An 18603-nucleotide genomic window follows, 5' to 3' on the forward strand; every position below is an offset into this window, starting at 1 on the left:
CGGGACTCGATCCCGGGTCTCCAGGATCACGAGGGCACGCGGACTGCCACCTGCACACCCGCAGCCCTCCCGGGCCGCGCAAGGAAGGAATGCACGAGAACAGGGTCAGGGCACGAGAGGTGGGGCCTCGGCGGGCTAGCACGGTGGAGGCTGGAGGCGCCCGGGGCTCACCAGGGGCGCCAGGCTTCGGGGGGCACAGCGCAGCTGCTTCCCTGCCCCCCCAGGCCCCATTCGGTCTTCAAGCCACACCTGCTCACTCACCTGCGCTCCCGCCACCACGCGCTCCCCCACCACGGCCCAGAGCTCCTGGCCACTGGGACGTCGCCTGGGGTCCTTGCACCGAGTCACGCTGGAAAACAAGCCGGCCGCCTGTTACCCCTCGGTCCCCCCTGGAACGCTGGCTCACCTCGGGGCCGAGACCTCAAACACTCCCCAGCAGGCGTGCGGCCTGCTGAGATACGCGGAACAGGCCTCTAGTAGGGACGCAGTCTCCACGGCGGGTGTGGGGAGGCCCGAGCGTGCAGGCCCAGGGAACGCAGGGGGGACACGGCGCTGGGGGGGCGGGGGGGCTGACGGGAGAGTCACTGAGGAGACCGGGGGCCCTGAGGGGGAGACGCTGAGGGGGAGACGCTGAAGGGGAGACATTGGGGACCTGAGGGGAAAGCCCCGGAGGCCCCCCCCCGTGTGCCTTGCCCTGCTCGCCGCTAGGTGGAGCCCCATGCGCACGTGAGGACGCCCGGGCCCAGGCTCGGCTCCCCGGGCTTCGACCTCCTGTCGCGCCCGAGGTGAAGGGTATTTTCCGTGTCGGAAGTGGAAACACACGTATGTGCCCCCGGAGGTTTTCCCTTAAGCCCAACAAGACAGGCCCGCCGCCCTAACCAGTCCCTCTTACCCTCTCACGGAAACGTGGCGCTGTGTTCAAACAACCCCGGATGCGTCGTCTTTCGCTTATACGGTCCCCCCGCCCCTTTTTAATATACTTTTTAAAAGATTTATTTATGTATTTGTTTGTTACTTATTTATGATAGAGAGAGAGAGAGAGGCAGAGACACAGGAGGAGGGAGAAGCAGGCTCCATGGACGGGGCCCGACGTGGGACTCGATCCTGGAACCCCGCTGTCACACGCAGGCCGGAGGCCCAGGCTCACCCGCTGAGCCCTCTCCACCCCGGGGGGTGGGGGGGCCCTCATACCAACCCCTTGAGGGGAGAGCCGCCTAGTCCCTGCTTCTGCTTCCTCCCAGTGTCGCATCGGTTGGCCTCTGGGACACGTCCTGTGCCCGTTCTGCAGAAGGGTGTGAAGAGTGGTGTGAGCAGTCCCGTGACAGTCGCGTGTGCCCTGCAGGCCCCACGCCCAGCCCTGGGCTGTAGGCGGCCCTAAACCGCTATGCCACTGGGGCTGCCCCGCCCCCCTTTTTAAAAGATTTTAAAAATTTATTTATTCATAGAGGCGGGGAGGGGAGCAGAGACACAGGCAGAGGGAGAAGCAGGCTCCATGCAGGGAGCCCGACATGGGACTTGATCCCACGTCTCCAGGATGACACCCCGGGCTGCAGGCGGCGCTAAACTAGGGGTGCCCTCTAGCTCCATTCTTTACAACCACCTGACTTTGGCTGTGAAACACACGTCAGACTGTAGTGTAATAACCTTGAATTTCATCTCCTTAGAGTCATTTTTCTCAAATTACAGAAGGAACACATATCAGGAATACAGTAGTGGGCTTCACTTACAAACCAACAAGATGTGTGCACACTTAAGTAAATTAAATGATGATGCAAATTATAAAAAGGCTCACTGCTTGGTCCTTTTTGGTGCCCCAGTGCATTTTTCTATGAATTGACAAAACCTTTAGGTTGCAGATATTTCCAAGCACATGTCTCTTGAAGGCAGTTAAGAACACTTGTGCCTGTTTTTGTTTTTATTTTTGGAAGGGAAGAAGAATTCCTCTTACTCCAAGTGGAAGAAACTCTGATGTGTTGGGACGGGCACTTTGACTTTTGTTATTGTCATAGTAATTTATTAGGCGCCCTGAACACAACCATGGTTTTGCTGAAAGGGTAAACTGTGGAGAGGTGGGTGCTGCAGGTGAAGGGGAAGGGCCGCAGGCATAAGCAGCTGCTTATGTAAGCCGTTCGGGATCATTGTGTAACCAGGGCTCCAGGAAGCAATTGGCTGAATGGTTTCCATCAGAGGATATTCGGCTTCTTTTTTAAGACTTTTAGTGATTTATTTGAGAGAGAGAGAGAGAGAAGGAGCAGGGTGGAGGGGCAGAGGCAGAGGGAGAAGCAGATACTGAGCAGGGAGCCCAACCGAGTATCGATATCAAGACCTGAGCCAAAGACAGATGCTTAAACGATTGAGCCTCCCAGGCTCCCCCAAAGGTGTTCTGACCTTCACTTCCTTACACAGCCAGGACAGTGAGTCTGTGTCCTGGCCAGGAGAACAGGGAGGCTTTGACATATACAGCCCACGCCCTTCCCAAGCTCTGTCAGTGGCTTCCTGGGGTAAGAACCCAATATAGTCCCTCTTGTCTGCTGCCCTGGGGGCCACACTCTTCTAGTTCCTCCTTCACTGGGTGTTCTAAACACCCTCACTTGGGAGATCAAGTGGCTCTTAAAAGATCTGCTGGGCCTGGTCTTAGAGGAAAAAACAGAGGGAGCTCACACGATGGTGACTCCCATTGGCTCAGGAGGGCTTGGTTACAGCTGGGCGCTGAGGTGATTGCATCGTGGTTAAGGTGAGCAGGACGCGCCACTCCAGAATATACCGGTTTGGCATGATGATTATTCTGAGCTGAAAACAATTGAGAATCAGCAGATGTAGAAGGAATTCTTGTTGGAGTTTCCTTGTCTGAATACAGGAAGCAACTTCTGGGAAGTAAGGCTGCCTTAGATTCCTTCTTTAGGGTGGGTCTACTCTCAAAGGGAGTAGCACGGATAACACCTATCCTAAATCCCTTCTCCGGGGTGGCTTTATGGCCCTGAAAGAGACAGAGGCCACTTTTACCTGTGTAGACAAATATTATCACATACTTCCTTATATCTCAGTTATTTTCCTGGAACACATTTGTCTTTCCTAAAGAAGGCGATTTGTCTTTCTTTTAAAATGGATTTTTCTCAGGACACCTGAGTGGCTCAGTTGGTTAAGCATGCGACTCTTGATTTTGGCACAGGTCATGTCCTGATTGGACCCTATGTCCGGCTCCATGCTTAGCAGGGGGTCTGCTTGTCCCTCTCCCTCTTCCTCTGCCCCATCTCAAATAAATAATTTTTTTCAAATAAATAAACCTTAAAAAAAAGATCTTTCTTTCCTCATCCTTTTCCCTACTAAGTTATGTATATAAATATCTAATTGAAACTGCTGGGCCAACTACTTTTCTTGGCGGCCACATACACATAACTAAACTTTTTTCTTCTGTTAATTTGTTTGTCAGGTGAATTGACAGGCCCCACTCACAGAACATAAGAGGCACTCTTGCAGCCTTCTTCACAGAGGCTCCCTAACTTGGCCAGACATACAGGTGGGGTGAGGGAATGGGGGTGAAAGGGATGTGGGGGTTGGTGCTGGGACCAAGGACCCCTCCACCCTCCATCAGCCTGTTTTCCCCTTATGTGGGACATTGTGCTCACAAAACTCAGCAGAATGAGTGAAAAAAATCAAGATTGCTCATCATCTCCTAGTCAGACATCACCCTGTTGGGGAGATAAGAAAAGGGGCCCCAGTTGAAGGCAGGTGGAGGCCTGGGCAGCAGGCCAGGTTGTGCACTTCCACAGAGTGGGCAGCTCTTCATGGCCTTGAGTGGCTATTGGCTATTGGAAAACTAAAAAAAAATTTTTTTAGTTTTTTCTTGTGTTTGGTTTACTACCTTTTTTTTTTTTTTTTAAGATTTTATCTATTTATTCATAGAGACACACAAAGAGAGAGAGAGAGGCAGAGACACAGGCAGAGGGAGAAGCAGGCTCCATGCAGGGAACCCGACCTGGGACTCGATCCCGGATCTCCAGGATCACACCTCAGGCTGCAGGCGGCGCTAAACCACTGCGCCACCAGGGCTGCCCTTGTGTTTGGTTTAAATCGGTTTTAATTTAAATTCAAGATGTCCTGTGTAAGAAATGAAAGGGAGATTTGACACATGTCACTACTCTACCCCACGCTTGTCAACTCCTTGGTGCTCAGAGAATATTGGGAGCCCCTCATTGCCTGGGCCAGTAGAGACTCCAGGGGCTCACCAGCTCCAGCGAGCTTCCAGCAGCAGGAGGACTGGGAGTGGGACAGTGCTGTGTAGGAGCAGCCATTTGTACCTTGGGAAGCCTCACCCCTGCTCTCCTACCTGCCTGGGCAGAGGTGTGCTCACATGGCTGGGATGTTTATCATTTGGAACTCACAGGTATGCATAGTCATGCCCATATTTTCACGGAGATACAGAAAAATGTGGTTTCTCTATTTTGGGTAGCTCCTTTTAAGTTATGCTGGTGTTTCAGGGAGAGACACTTTAGAATGTCAGAAATTTAAAATGCAAAGTGCTGTAATGTGGCTCTTCGAGTCTCGTGTGCTGAGAGCATGTCTGTTGAGGGTTATGTGCACCCTGCTTTTGTGGAAATGAGTCCAAACTGTGTATTTATCATAGGCAGAGAACTGAAAAAACGTAGAGCCCACTGTGCAGGGAGTAGAGCTGGTGGCACAGCCTTCAAGTGGTAGAAGGCATCTTTTGTGTTTGGTATTTGTCGCTATTTTAAGCATAATGGTGACATCTGGTATCGCTACGTACTGTCTGTCTGAAGCATAAAGCATTTTTCCCTTTGCATGAGGGTGAAGTGTTTTTATTTTTTTTAGATTTTATTTATTTGAGAGAGAGAATGAGTGAGATAGAGAGAGCATAAGCAGGGGAGGGGCAGAGAGAGAGGGAGAAGCAGACTTCTTGCTGAGCAGGGAGCTGGATGCAGGAATCAATCCCAGGACCCTAAGATCATGACCCGATCCGAAGGCAGATACTTAACCAGCTAAGCCATCTAGGAGCCCCGAAGTTAGGTTCTTAAACACTTTCCAAGGATTTCAGGTTACAGTAGGCTTCTGTTTGGATGGTTTGGTTAGTGACATTACTCTGGTTCAGGATGTCAGCCTAGCCTCTGGGTTGTTGCTTATACAAGTTCTATGATAATTGAGATTTATTTCTTCCTGGAGAAAATAAAATATACTGATGATAAAGTCCTTTGATGGAAGATCCTTAACAAAGGAACACCCAGGAGAACATCAGAAGACTGAGGCGGCCCCTCCTGCCTGTTTCCAGGATTGACCAAAGGCTGCTGTGCCTGGCACAGCCTGTCATTCTCCAGGGCAGGCTGTTCTAGAGGGTTCTGCGAGCCTTACCCCAAGTGTTGGGGGACCCACCTGCACCCAGGCCCTGCCCAGAACCCTGTACATTCAGGGGCTCGATAAAGATGAGCAGAAACAACTACCACCCATTTTAACAAATGCACCAAGGGCTTAACAGACATTTCCTCAAATAAGTTACACAGATGGCCAGCAGGCCGGTGAAAGGATGCCTAGCCAGCTGTAGATCAGTACTACCCTGAGGCACCACCTCACACCCACCACGGTGATTATAACAAAACGAAATGCAAAATAACAAGTGTCGGTAAGGAGGTAGATGGACTGGAGTGCTCAGCACACACTCCTGGGTATACACCCCAGGGAAATGAGAACAGGGGCTCGAACAGATCCTTGTACATCGGGTTTGGTCTATTCATAGTAGCCAAAAGGTGGAAACAACAATGTCTACAGGTAGATGGATAAGCAAAGTGTGGTCTGTCCACTGGTGGAATATTATTTGCCTGTAGAAAGAGATGATGCGCTGGTCCACACCACAACGTGGGGAACCTTGAGAACATTATGCCCAATGAGATGATCCAAACACAGAGGGCCACGTATCGTAGTTGTGCACTGATGGGAGACACTCAGAACAGGCAAATCTGTGGAGAGGAAAGATCAGTGACTGCCAGGGTCTGGGGAGGGGGTCAGGAGAGACCACTGAACGCAGGTGGTTTCATTTTGGGGTGACGGGGAAGTCTGACCCTAGATACTGTGATGGTTGCATGGCAGGAAAGAGCAAAACTACCTGGCTGTGTGTCGGGGAGGGGGGGGGTGCGGGGGGGGAGGGGCTGAGGGGCAGGGTTGAGGACAGCCTTTCTTTTTTTTTTTTTTTTAATTTTTATTTATTTATGATAGTCACACAGAGAGAGAGGCAGAGACATAGGCAGAGGGAGAAGCAGGCTCCATGCACCAGGAGCCCGATGTGGGATTCGATCCCGGGTCTCCAGGATCACGCCCTGGGCCAAAGGCAGGCGCTAAACCACTGCGCCACCCAGGGATCCCAGGACAGCCTTTCTCTTTTCGCCCTTCCTGCTCCTTCTCAGGGTCTCAGAAAGGCTCGGAGGAACCACCCCCTCTCCCCGGGACAAGAGTAGGCTGGGAGGCGGGAACATGAGCCTGGCTTCATTTTCAGGGACGCAGTGGTCAGGAGCCACATCATGGCCCAGAGGCTTCGCACACGGCCTGTCCCAGGGGGGGCTGTGCTGGAGGGAGCTTCACGTGGTGTCAGAGCCCATCCCAGCAGAGTCCCTGGAGAATTCCAAATTTTAGTCACATTACATTTTCATTAAGAGCTTTCAACTGGAGAAAATGATGGATTAGATTTTATTGTTGGAAAGATGCCAGGTAAAATTAGATGCGTCTTGGTTCCCCACCACCCACCCCTCACCCGTCTGTTCTTATCTGAGATCTTTACTGTTATCTCTTGGTTCCTGGGTGGTAGGTGCCCAGGGGTAGATTCACGAAGACAGGGATGCACTGTGGCTTCCTCGAGGTTCCCTGTTTATTTTTTTTTAATTTTTATTTATTTATGATAGTCACACAGAGAGAGAGAGAGAGAGGCAGAGACATAGGCAGAAGGAGAAGCAGGCTCCATGCACCGGGAGCCCGACGTGGGATTCGATCCCAGGTCTCCAGGATCGCGCCCTGGGCCAAAGGCAGGCGCCAAACCGCTGCGCCACCCAGGGATCCCGAGGTTCCCTGTTTAAAACATTTTTATTTATTTTATTTATTTATTTTTAAAAATATTTTATTTATTTATTCATGAGAGACACAGAGAGAGAGAGGCAGAGACACAGGCCGAGGGAGAAGCAGGCTCCCTACAGGGAGCCCGATGTGGACTTGATTCCGGGTGTCCAGGGTCAGGCCCTGAGCCCCACAGGCGTCCCATCGAGCCTCCCTGCTTTAGTTTCAAATGCGATTCTGCATCTGCTCCATCCGATCCGGAACAGCTTGGTCCTTGGGCTCTGCGTTGGGTGTGCGTGTGTGTGGTTTCTCTCTTCTCGTCAGTAAAGCTTGCTAGAAGTTTATAGCTGCAAACTGATGAGAGTATTCTCCTCACAAAGAAGTTCATCTGGTTCCTCACGTCTTGTGTCTTCTCTCCAAGTCCTTGCTCTTGGCAAAGCTAACCTGCTGTCTCATCCACCTAAATAGAACTGGGTTTGTCTCCCAACAGCCACTTTTTAGCAAAACCAGGTTCTGATAGTCTGCTATCATCTGTTACCATGCGTGGACAGCGAATTTTAAGAACAGCGATTGTTTCTTGCCTGCAGGAAAGGAAAGATTATTCTGCACGGAAACTAGGATGTCGCGCCGTCCAGCGGAGCTGATAGCTCATGGTCGGAAAACATCCGGGGATAGACCACTGAGGTGGTCACGGGTTGCAGATGCGCTGGCCCCCGGGGGTTGGTTTCTTATTAAATTCTTTGTGGAATTCAGCAGAGGCCTTGAGTGCATTTTGGACAGCCTCAGCCTACACGTCCCCAGACTTAAATTGAGCACGTGGGAGAGGGCATTACAGGGCGTGGGGGCGGGGAGCCGCCTGTGGCAGAACAGCCTGGGCACCGAATGCAGCTGGCGACAGTCGCCTTCCCCCGGGTGCCTGACGCAGTCGGTCCCCGCGAGTGTGGCGGGAGCCTGTGGTCAGGGTCACGCCGTGGTCAGAGGGCCAGTCATCCACAAAGTGGCTTTCCCAGGGATGAAACCCTCCTCCGTCTCTCTGGGCCTCTTCTTTCTGTGGTGCCAGCTCGGCCTTACAGACACACATTACAACTCCCTGGAAGGGATTTCCTTCCACTCCTCCCCTGATTTTTACTGCTGCCCCAACGGTCTCCCTGGGCAGCTGAAAGCAGTTCAATGGACAGTTTTATTGGTTTCCTGATGCCATCTCAAGACGACATTACCTAAATCCCTTGGAACATTTTTGGGACTGTGGATTCAGAGGACCTGGAGGAGACCCAGGGGGAGAGGGGCCTGGAACAGGGAACTCGGCAGGTGAGATATGGCCCTCTTACTGCGTCTTGGGCTCTGGACCAGAGCCGAGAGCCAACGTCCAGTTACGGTGGCCATTCTAGCAGCCATTCTGCTGCCCACTGGGCTGGGGGTGGCCACAGTGGTTTTGTTCATTGTTTGTCACTGGGTGACAAGGAGCTGGACTGCACACTGTGGTGCTGCTGGACACCGTGGCCACTGTGCCCCGGGAGTGTGGCTGGCCTGGAGTGAGGTCCTTTGAGTGTGAAACACTGCTAACAGGAAGACTTAGCACAGGTAACGAGACAGCGGATTAGTAACTTCCTATCCTCATTACTGGTGAAGTGGCAATGGTTTAGATAGGTCTGGTTAAATCTATCATTAATTTTGTTTCCTTTTACTTTTCAAATATGGGCAGTTACTAGGAAACTTAAAATTGAAAGGTACTGGTTTAGCTCAGTTGGAGGAGTATGTGGCTCTTGAGGGGTTCTGAGGGCCAGCTGCTTGTTGGGCATAGAGATTACTTTTTTTTTTTAAGATTTTATTTATTTATTCACGAGAGACAGAGAGAGAGGCAGAGACACAGGCAGAGGGAGAAGCAGGCTCCCTGCAGGGAACTCGATGTGGGACTCGATCCCAGGACCCTGAGATGATGACCTGAGCCAAAGGCAGACTTAACCACTGAGCCACCTAGGCATCCCCGGCATAGAGATTACTTAAATAAAATCTTTAAAAAAAAAAGTTGAATCTGTAGCTCACATGATACTTCTTTTGGAGGAAGCCAGGCCACAGGCCACCTTCTTGGGACAGGTGTACATGCATACACACACACCATCACACAGACACACCTGCAGACACGCACACACACATATCTGTATGTGCATGCAGACAGGAATGGAACAGTGCACGGTGTATGCACGCACACACACATCCTCTCAGGACAGGCTGGTTTCCAGCTGACCCCTGGGCAGTGGGGCCCTGTTGGCTGCTGGAGGGGCAGGGAAGTGATGTTCCCTGTCCTGACGTCTGTATCAGTCACATGTCCTGAGAATGCTGTTCCCACAGGGTGTGAAATCTCTGTGGGAGCTTCGGACAGTGCCTGCAGAATGGATGTCAGACATACCAGCCCCTCTCCACCCCCAACTGTCCCTGCTGCCACTTTTCCAGGATTCAAGATGAATTGCTTCTTTACAGTTTCTTTTCTTTTTTTAAAAATGAGATGAAATGCACATAAAATTAACCACTTAAAATTCAGCAATTCAGTGGCATTTAGCACATTGGCAGTGTCGTGCAACCACCACCTCCATCTAGCTCCAGAACCTTCCCATCACCCGCCCCACAAGAGACTCCGAACCCAGCAGTGGTTTCTGTGTGTCTGTGGACTTGTGTGCTCTGGGTGTCTCACGTGAGCGGAGTCCTGTGTGCGGGTGGTGTGCTGTATTCACTCCACTGTGGGTGGACGCGTGGCTGGCCTCCGCCTTTTGTGGTCATGCTGCTGTGATGCGGGGCTGAGTCTGAGCACCCACCTCTACTTTTGCAGGGTCTGTGCCAAGGGTGAGGTGAGGCCACCCTTCAGGAAGGACTCTGAGTCCTCTGGCACAGCCCCTTCGGTCGCTTGGAAAAATCCCTGTGTTGTTTCCAGACCCGAGTGTGCTGCATCCCACCTGAGGTCCTTGCGGTGCTGGCAGTCCCCCGCTCGCCCCCATGTCCAGCTAGCCTCTCGGAGCTGCCCCCAGGCTTCGGGCCCTGGAGCAGCCAGTTTGGTTCATTGTGCTGAGATGCACACGACAGGCATCAGGGAATGGAGGCTGATCATTTGCTCGAGTCTTGGCTGAAAGAGGCTTGCATACGAGTGTATTTAAACACCAAGATTTTTATGGTAAGATGGGTCCAGAACTCATTTCTCAGGCCCCTGCAGGGGGGCGGGGGGCTTGTCGGGACTTGGACCCCTGAGGCCCCTGAGGCCTGTTTCCACCTGAAGTGGCTGGTGACTCCCAACCCCCACCCCCCGTCCCCCGGGCTCACCTGAGGCAGGTGTAAGTGGGGGCCTGTGGGCACATCTGTGTTGGGCCACCTTGGGCTCATCCTCTTGGCCCCTTACGTGGGTGGTGATCATGTTGGGGGTTGAATGGGTGTGCCGTTGGGGGGGAGGGAAGGCCGGAGGCCACACAGCCGTGCAGTGTGGTCTGAGTCGAGGAAGTGCGGGAGGGCTTCGTGGAATCAGGTGGAGGAGGGCAGGGACAGCGCGCTGCCTGGCCGCCGGGGACAGGGCCGCTCAGCCTTGCAGAGGGGCCACCGGCGTCTTCATCCAGCTAACATTCACGTGGCACAAAATGACGGCTCTAAGGGGAATAGCTTAGTGGCTTTTGGGGTGTTCACCACCCACACCACCTCTGTAGGCCCACAACACGTCGCCATCCCCAAATGGAACTCTGTATTGCTTGGCACTGCGTCCCGCGCCCGTGGCGCGCACTGTCCACCTCCTGTGTCTGTGGATTTGACTCGTCCAGGGACCTCCCTGAGAGGAGCCACAGTATTTTCCCGTGATGGCTTCTTGCCCCAAGCAGGACCTCCACGTTGGAGCTCATGTCAGAATTTCCTTCCTTTTTGAGGCTGGGTGGTATTCCATCCTGTGGATGGTCCACGTCCTGTTCACCCGTCCTCTGTGGGTGGACATTTGTGCACAAGTTGTCACGTGGACAGGAGTGGATGCTGTGCCCGGGCGCCCGCCCAAGGGTGGGACTGCCGGCCACGGGGCACTTTAGTGAGGGTGAGGGCCTGTGGGGGGTGTGTGGTTCCCAGGGTCTTGTCCTGGGAGCCCCTCTGTAGGACAAGGGTGGTCTGCCCTCCAGGAGGCCAGGAGGCTGCGGGGGAGCCGGCGCCTGCTGTCCACGAGCTGCCAGAACGCATGTCTGTGCACAGGCTCGTGGGGGCGCAGCCCTCCACTTACAGATTAAAAGAGGTGTTCGTGTACTCGGCTTTCAAAACAGCATGAGGTTTGTCAGAAGGTGTCCGTGGGATAATAAAGAGTAGACTGCTGGTCTTCGTGCCCCCAACGCTGGCACCCGTGGAGGGTGAGTGTCTTCTGTGTGCTGCTGAGGTGGGCGCTACTGATCAGAGGGCTGGACCTTTTGGTCCCAACCCCTGACTTCAGTGGAGGAGCAAAGCGATGAGGATTAATCTCCAACCGCCATCGACTTAATCAATCCGCTTCTGTAGCAAGATGCCATAAAAACCCCTCAAGTCCTGGGTTTGGGAGCCTCCAGGCAGGTGAACACATAGAGGTGCGGGGGCGGGGGGGTGAGTTCCTGGGAGGCTACTGGGCAGGAGGGGGCGCTACTCTGCAGGGCCTGGAAGCTTGTGCCCCTTCCCCACCCCTCACCCTGTGGGTCTCTTCCATCTGCTGTTCCTTTTTTTTTTTTTTTTTTAAAGATTTTATTTATTCGTAGAGAGAGAGAGAGAGAAGCAGAGACACAAGCAGAGGGAGAAGCAGGCTCCATGCAGGGAGCCCGATGTGGGACTCGATCCAGGTCTCCAGGATCACACCCCAGGCTGCAGGTGGCGCCAAACCGCTGAGCCACCCGGGCTGCCCCCATCCGCTGTTCCTGAGTCATATCCTTTACAAGCATACCCCAAACTTTGAAGCCAGTTGGGGCCCCAGTGTGGGTAACCTGCGGACCCGGTACTGTGGCTCCTGAAGTGGAGGATGTCTCTGGGTCCCCGCAGCCAGCGGTGAGTGTCTGAACTGAGTTCACTTGCAGGACCCGAGGCGGGGCGTCCAGAGAGCCGGAGAGTCCGTCAATGTCAGGAAAAAGCCGCGTGGGAAGTGTCGCGGCCGCCTTTCTGACGTGGGGGCATTCTTGGGTGGGAGGAGGAGGAGGTGTGGGGCCTCTTGTGCAACGGGCCGGTCCTGAGTGCACGGCCTCACCGCTCCTGATCCGCCTCTCATCCCCGTGTCACCAGGGGCCTGACGGTGCTGGACGTCCCTGTGCCCAAGCCTGTGGCCCGGCCGCCCTGTTGCCTCCTGTGCCCTGTGCGTGGGGCCCAGTCTCCGCCTGCGGGTGTAAGGGCCTCTCACCCGTGGACGGGAGCTTGTGGGGGACGCTGTGCAGCCCGTACCGTGTGGGTGGCAGGCCCGCCTTGGCGAACTTGGGCTCAAGTGGGAAGTTACACGCATGCACCTGTGCTAGGCCCGCAGGTCTGGCTGTGCCCCCACCCCGTGCACGCGAGGGCAGGGCGTCACCTGCAGGCCTGGCCCCGGCCCCCGGGCTGAGGGGCCCCGGGAGCCTCCGCCTGGGCTCCCAGCGCTGCTGACTCTGCGTTTCAGATAAGCAGGAAATTCCTGAGAGGAAAACTACAAGCTTTATGTTTATTTAATTCCAGCCATTCTGTGGTTTTTGGAGATGGCCTTTAAAGATTTGCTTTTGATTTTTATCTCAAAGAGAATGCAGAAAAGTCCCCGGTCGGTTGGGCTCCAGAGAAAATACACACAAAGAAAAGAAGCGAGTGTGGATCTCGCCAGGCGGCTCTGGGGTGAGGGCAGGATGGGGCTGGGGCACGTCCCCTCAGAGCGGCGGCCTGGCTGCGCCCGCACATGTGGGCCCCAGAGCCACGTTCCCTCATCAGCTTGGGCCACAGTGCCGGAGGACGGGCTTTGGGGAGGCCTCCCCTCGTGGCGGCCGGCTTCCTTGTCCACCCCTCGGGCTGCAGGGAGGGGCCGGGGCTCGGGGCTCCTGTCGGGTGCCGTCGGACACACGCTGTGCCCGGTGCCCATCTTAGCTGGTGGAGTGGAGGGTGTGCTGCGGGCGAGGGGGAGCGGCAGTGTCCGTCCGGAGCCCCCCGCGGCCGAGCACCCTGGGCGGGTTACCCGCCAGAGCCGCGCAGGCTGGCGCACCTGCTGCCACATGCAGATCTCTCCGAGGGCAAGGCTGTTGCCCGGAGCAGGGAAGTCACTGGGGGGCCTTTCCTCTGGGTCAGGACCCTCACCTGGAACCTCAGGTCATCAGTCCAGGCCTTTTGGGAAGGGGATTAGCTATTGAACACCCACGAGCCACCACGGGGCGGGGGCCTGTGCGAGCTGGGGTGCAGCATGGGGTGGGCTCTCAGGGAACAGGTCGACACGCGTGCATGAGCTGGACTGCCTGGTGGGTCCCCCAGCTTGAGTCTGTCCGACAGCACCTCGCTATAGGTGGCAGGGGCACGTCCCCTGAGGAGGGCCTGCTTCCCATGTGCGGCTGTCAGCAGGCAGTCCTCCAGGCCCGTCTCCCTCGCAGCCCGGGAACTGTCAGTGCCCTGTTTCTTGTCAAACTCTTCATTGATTCATGTGATTTCCTCTTGTTTTCACGGTTCCGCTGCTGGGGCCGCGACCGGTGGGAGCCTGTATGGGGCCGGTGCTCGGTGTCCTTCCTTGCCTTCGGGGACACAGGTGCTGAGACCCTCTGCCCCTGCCCTCTGTCCTGGTGTCTCTGGCGGATGCAGGATTGAGAATGACTGGGCGCACACCCGCACGCGGGCGCGTCCGTACCACCACTCGCATCGGAGCCGTGAGTTTGCTGATGCGCCAGATCCACCGTGTCCCTGGGCTCCTTCGGGTTTTTTGTCTGAGCCTGTGGTTCCTGTCTCCCCCGCACGAATCCACACGCCGTGCCTGTGGGGGTGCTAGTCCCCAGGGAGGAGCCTGCCTCATCCCATCCCTCCCTGCTCTGGGCAGGGCTCATTCTGGGCAGGGCACAACGAGCCACCTGGCCTCTGCTCAGGGCCAGCAGGGAGACGGAAGGGACCCCAGCTCCACCACCACCTCTAGGTACGGGCGCATCCACCCCATGTCCCCTCAGGGTGGATGCTGGGGACACTGACTGTCCTCTTGGAGTCAGGTCATGCGTGTGAAGGTGCAGTGGTGCCTGGTGAGCCTTGCAGCTGGGGCACGCGTGTGCGTGTGCTCACGGGTGTGGCACGTGTGCACGTGTAGGGAGCAGAAGCAGCGGTCTGCTGGGCACCTGTGAGATCCTCAGGCTGACACGGCTCCTCCAGCTCCAGTGCGGCCACGGGAATGCCTGCCACTGTGCTTGTCCCTGTCCTCTCTGGAGGTCACCAGACCTCCTCCCGGCCCCCAGTGCTGCTGCAGGTGGCAGATCCACATCTGTAGCGTCTCTGAGCTTTCCAGGGCCTCCCGCATGTTCTGATTAGCATGGGGAAGAATCCACATTTGCACCGAATGAGCCAGAGGTGGTTTCTAGCTACAGCAGGTGGGAGCCATTCAGCATCCTGTAACAGGGATGGGGACAGAGGATGGAGGAGGGGTGTCCCCGGCCCGTGGCATGTTCTGGATGCTGGGCCCACCTTGGACTCAGGCACTTCTGTTTGTTTTCATGGTCTTATTACTTTCCTAGGGCTTCCTTAACAAAGCCACCAACTCAGGGCTCAAACTGAGGTGTCACAGGGCCGTGCTACTTCTGGGCACAGCCTCTCCCAGCCTCTGGTGGTACTGGCATTCCTTGGCGTCCCTTGGATGGTGGATGCATCACCCCATCTCTGACTCCGGGGTCACATGGCATCTCTCCTCTGGTAAGGACACTCTTGTTGGGGTCAGACTCACTGACTCCAGGTAACTGACCTCCCTCTTATCAATCACACCTGCAATGGCCCTATTTCCAGATAAGGCCTCATTCTCTGATCCTGGGGTTCAGGACTGAGGCATATCAGTTTGTGGGACAGTTCAATCTACTGCAGGGTCCCAGCTGTACCCTCTTGTATTTGACAGTATTGAAAACCATTTATAGTTTTAAGAATAATTTTTAGAGGGGAAACCCTGGGTGGTACAGCGGTTTAGCGCCTGCCTTTGGCCCGGGGTGCAATCCTGGGGACCCGAGATCGAGTCCCATGTCGGGCTCCCGGTGCATAGAGCCTGCTTCTCCCTCTCCTGTGTCTCTGCCTCTCTCTCTCTCTGTGTGACTATCATAAATAAATAAAAATTTTAAAAATTTAAATAATAATTTTTAGAGACATGCACAGAAACATGGCTTTTCCTAACCTCAGGGCTCACGAGGCTGGGCATCCCCAGGACACTGTGCGTGCAGAGGCCTGTGCACACAGGTTTGCTCTCCACATGCACCATCTGCTCCCCTCTTTCACCCCTTGGGGATCGCTCAGCATCTGTTGTGTCTGGAGCTGCCTGGCTCTCCGTCGTGGGCGTCGCTTCTCAGCGGTCAGGTGACTTTCAGGACGTGATCACCAAGGCCAGAAAGAGCAAAGCTTGTTGTCACAGAAGTCACTCTCACAGACCAAGCATGACATCAGTTCCTGCCAGGGAAGCACCTGGTCCCAGGGTGGGCATTTGTAATTAAATTCTTTTTATTTTGAAATAATCTCATGTTTAGAGAAAAGTTGCAGAAACAATACGATTCCCTGTGTTCTTTTCTGCCAGGTTGCCCAACCGTGAACATTTTACCATGTTTGCTTCAGACCTAAAGCTGCAGAGCGGACTCTTTCAGGGCGTGTTCTCGAAAACCAGGGTCTTGTGCTGCACCTGTGGGGGGCTGTTAGTGCTGACACAGTGAGGTACCGCCTCTACTCTGCAATCTGTTACCTGGCCCGATAATGACCCTGCACACTGCTCCCTCGGGTCACTGCCGGGCATTTTACCATCTCGGTGTCCATTGATGGGGTTTCTCGGCTATTCCATCCTCCCACTGGGGATTTTGTGCGGATATGAGGACTCTTGGCTTCTGTGCGTTGTATTTAGCCTTACCGAGGTCCTTTATTATTTGAGTCTGTGATCTCCCTGTCGATGGTCTGGGGCTGTGCGTGCTGCCTGTTTGGGAGGCACGACGTGAGGCTGGGTTTGAGTGTAGAGAAGATGAAATGAAATGCTCACTCCTCAGCCATGTGTACCCCATTTCCAGTGCTTAGTGGCCACAGGTGCTGGGCTGGTTGCGGATGCTGAGGATGTGGAACATCCCATCATCACGAAAAGTCTCCACGGGATTTCCAGGTACAAAAGTGTACCTTTGCAAATGGAGTCAGCCCCTGTGGGCTCCATTCTTGTAGCCCCAATGCGCTCCCCAGTTGGACCGCAGTGGTTGAGGCCTCTGGTGCCGGTTTCATGGGCAGTGGGGGGAGCAGGCATGGCTGCCATCCTGCCCCCGAGGACGCCCACATCTGCTTCTTCAGTTAGGCATAGGTGTACCAAAAGGCATATCCATGTCACTGTGCCAAGAAAGCAGCAATCAATTCCTACTGTCTTTACTCTTTCCGTTTTATTATTATTTGTTAAGATTTATTTATTGATTGTTTCCTGAGAGACCCAGAGAGTGAGGCAGAGACACAGGAGGGAGACGCAGGTTCCACGCAGGGAGCCCGATGAGGGACTCGATCCCGGGACCCTGGGGTCATGCCCTGGGCTGAAGTCAGCCACGACCGCTGGACCGCCAGGCGTCCCACTGTTTCCGTGTTCATCAGGAGTGGGCGTCATTCTGCCCGAGGTCCCTGTGCACCTCTGGGGAGAAGCCGCCGTCTCTCCTGGAAGGTCACTGTAGCATCCCTGGGTTTCCCAGTGGAGAAGTAGCCGGGGTGCCTGGGAGCTGGTCCGCGGGGTCCGGTGCCCTCCTCCCGTGCATGGGCTCCGTCTGCGGGCCTCCCGGGGGTGGCCGGAGGTGGGCGGCCCTGCCCCGCTCGCTGTCCAGCGCGTCCCGTCGGGAGGCTCTGCGGCTCCCCGGGGCCTCGGCCGCTTGTGGGGGCGGCTCCTGGTGGGGCGTCTCCGGGGGGTGTCTCCTGGGGCGGGTGTCTCCGGGGACGCGGCTCCTGGGGGGCGGCCTCCTTCTCCCGTGCAGCCGTCGGTTCGGCCACGTCACCTGGGCGTTCACACTGACAACATCCTCGGAAGGCGGCACGACGACCGGAGCCCTGCCTCGCCCTGCCCGTCGGCTCCCGGAGGGGCCGCGCCCACCGCCGCCTGCAGGGCTGTCCTGCCTTGGCGGCCGCGGGAGCCCAGCGCGGGGCTCGCTGGCTGTGGGCTGGGCGCCGCGTGTGCGGCGGGGGGAGCGGGGGCCACGGCGGAGCCGGGGGAGGCGCTGGTGCGCAGGCGCGGCCGCCCCGGGTCGGACCGGGACAGGCGGGGAGGGGGGGGGACGTGCCGCGCGGGTTCGGTCCGCCCCGAGGGCTGGGGGCGGGCGGGGGGGGCGCGCCCGGGGGCTGGCCGGGCCGGGTGGGTGTGCTGGGGGCCGGGCCGGGTGCGGAGGCTGGGCGGGGTGAGCCGGGCGGCCCAGGTGGGTGCGGCGGTCCCCAGGGACCCCGTGGGGGCCGCAGGGCGGTGGTTGCGCTGGGCCTCGTCCTCTTCCCGTCTTGGAGCCGCTCGACGGGCACAGACCCCGGGCACCAGGGTCCCTGTTGCCGTGAGTGGTACGGCCCTGGGTGGGCCCTGGGTCCTGGCTGCGTGCACCGCCTCCCGCACCCCGGGAGGGCGCGCCCCGGCTTCAGGGCCGACGATGTGTGAGTCATGGTTGGAAACAGAGGCGCGACCCGGCAGGTTCCTCCGCCCGCTGAGCCCACCAGGAGATGCAGCAGGAAGACAAGCTGTGTGGTTTTCCATGTTTTTGCGCTTTGTCTTTTCTCAGCATCAAAAGCTAAGTGGCACCTTGAAAATGCACTTGTGTGGGGACCGAGGGCCAGGTTGTCCCCGCCCAGAATGCTGCGGTTGCGGTTTGAGGACCGGGGCTGCTCTGGCCCCACTAACTGGACACGATATGTCCGTGGCTTTTGCTTAGAGTCAGATGTAATTCCTCTGCCTTTCCCGGGCTTCCCAAAATTCTCACCCTAACACAGACTATTTTGATGATTAAAAACAAAGGAGGACCCCACACCAAAAAAACCTGAACCAAACAAGCCGACTACAAATAAGGAAATGAATAAATATGTTCAAAGCAAAGCCTGTGGAGATGACTTAGAGTTGGTAGGGTGTTTTTTTTTCTTTCCATTTTTAAAAATTGGAGTTCGATTTGCCAACATATAGTCTAATAGTCGGTGCTCATCCCATCAGGTGCCCTCAGCCCGTGACCCAGTCACCCCACCCCCACCCACCTCCCCTTCCACGACCCCTTGTTCGTTTCCTAGAGTTCAGAGTCTCCTGTGGTTTGTCTCCCTCTCTAATTTTTCCCACTCAGTTCCCCTCCTTCCCTTATAACCCCTTTCGCTATTTCTTGTATTCCCCGTATGAGTGACACCATGTGATGATGGTCCTTCTCTGACTGACTTCACTCAGCATAATCCCCTCCA

At 55.8% G+C, this 18603-nt stretch overlaps 1 long non-coding RNA gene across 1 annotated transcript; it reads left to right on the forward strand.

Annotated features, from left to right (window-relative positions):
* The first annotated feature begins 14544 nt into the window (after nt 1-14544).
* On the forward strand, nt 14545-16986 carry LOC144318759 (uncharacterized). Its single transcript, XR_013384790.1, has 3 exons — nt 14545-14898; nt 15370-15659; nt 15758-16986. It is a non-coding gene; the product is annotated as an uncharacterized LOC144318759 (long non-coding RNA).
* The last annotated feature ends 1617 nt before the right edge of the window (nt 16987-18603 follow it).

Source organism: Canis aureus, chromosome 8 (assembly GCF_053574225.1).
Source record: "Canis aureus isolate CA01 chromosome 8, VMU_Caureus_v.1.0, whole genome shotgun sequence".
Taxonomy (NCBI): domain Eukaryota; kingdom Metazoa; phylum Chordata; class Mammalia; order Carnivora; family Canidae; genus Canis; species Canis aureus.